A 1,340-nucleotide genomic window follows, 5' to 3' on the forward strand; every position below is an offset into this window, starting at 1 on the left:
AAGTAGTAGGACTGGGTCTGAACGTCAGCTCTTTTCTCTACCTGTAAGTAGGTAGGACTGCGGTCTGAACGTGCAGCTCTTTTCTCTAACCTGTAAGTAGGTAGGACTGGGGTCTGAACGTCAGCTCTTTTCTCTAACCTGTAAGTAGGTAGGACTGGGGTCTGAACGTCAGCTCTTTTCTCTAACCTGAAGTAGGTAGGACTGGGGTCTGAACGTCAGCTCTTTTTTCTCTAACCTGTAAGTAGGAGGACTGGGGTCTGAACGTCAGCTCTTTTCTCTAACCTGTAAGTAGGTAGGACTGGGGTCTGAACGTCAGCTCTTTTCTCTGAACCTGTAAGTAGGTAGGGACTGGGTCTGAACGTCAGCTCTTTTCTCTACCTGTAAGTAGGTAGGACTGGGGTCTGAACGTCAGCTCTTTTCTCTAACCAGTTAAGTAAGTAGGACTGGGGTCTGAACGTCAGCTCTTTTCTCTAACCTGTAAGTAGGTAGGACTGGGTCTGAACGTCAGCTCTTTTCTCTAACCTGTAAGTAGGTAGGACTGGGTTCAACGTCAGCCTTTTCTCTAACCTGTAAGTAGTAGGACTGGGTCTGAACGTTCAGCTCTTTTCTCTAACCTGTAAGTAGGTAGGACTGGGGTCTGAACGTCAGCTCTTTTCTCTGACCTGTAAGTAGTAGGACTGGCGGTCTGAACGTCAGCTCTTTTCTCTAACCTGTAAGTTAGGTAGGACTGGGGTCTGAACGTCAGCTTTTTCTCTAACCTGTAAGTAGGTAGACTGGGGTCTGAACGTCAGCTCTTTTCTCTAACCTGTAAGTGTAGGTAGGACTGGGGTCTGAACGTCAGCTTCTTTCTCTAACCTGTAAGTAGGTAGGACTGGGGTCTGAACGTTCAGCTCTTTTCTCTAACCTGTAAGTAGGTAGGACTGGGGGTCTGAAGTCAGCTCTTTTCTCTAACCTGTAAGTAGGAGGACTGGGTCTGAACGCAGCTCTTCTCTAACCTGTAAGAGGTAGACTTGGTTCTGAACGTCAGCTCTTTTCTCTAACCTGTAAGTAGGTAGACTGGGGTCTGAACGTCAGCTCTTTTCTCTAACCGTGTAAGTAGGTAGGACTGGGTCTGAACGTCAGCTCTTTTCTCTAACCTGTTAAGTAGGAGGACTGGGGTCTGAACGTTCAGCTTCTTTTCTCTTGACCTGTAAGTAGGTAGGACTGGGGTCTGAACGTCAGCTCTTTTCTCTACCTGTAAGTAGGTAGTACTGGGTCTGACGTTCAGCTCTTTTCTCTACCTGTAAGTAGGTAGGACTGGGGTCTGAACGTCAGCTCTTTTCTCTAACCTGTAAGTATGG

This window comes from Salvelinus sp. IW2-2015, linkage group LG35, assembly GCF_002910315.2.
Source record: "Salvelinus sp. IW2-2015 linkage group LG35, ASM291031v2, whole genome shotgun sequence".
Taxonomy (NCBI): domain Eukaryota; kingdom Metazoa; phylum Chordata; class Actinopteri; order Salmoniformes; family Salmonidae; genus Salvelinus; species Salvelinus sp. IW2-2015.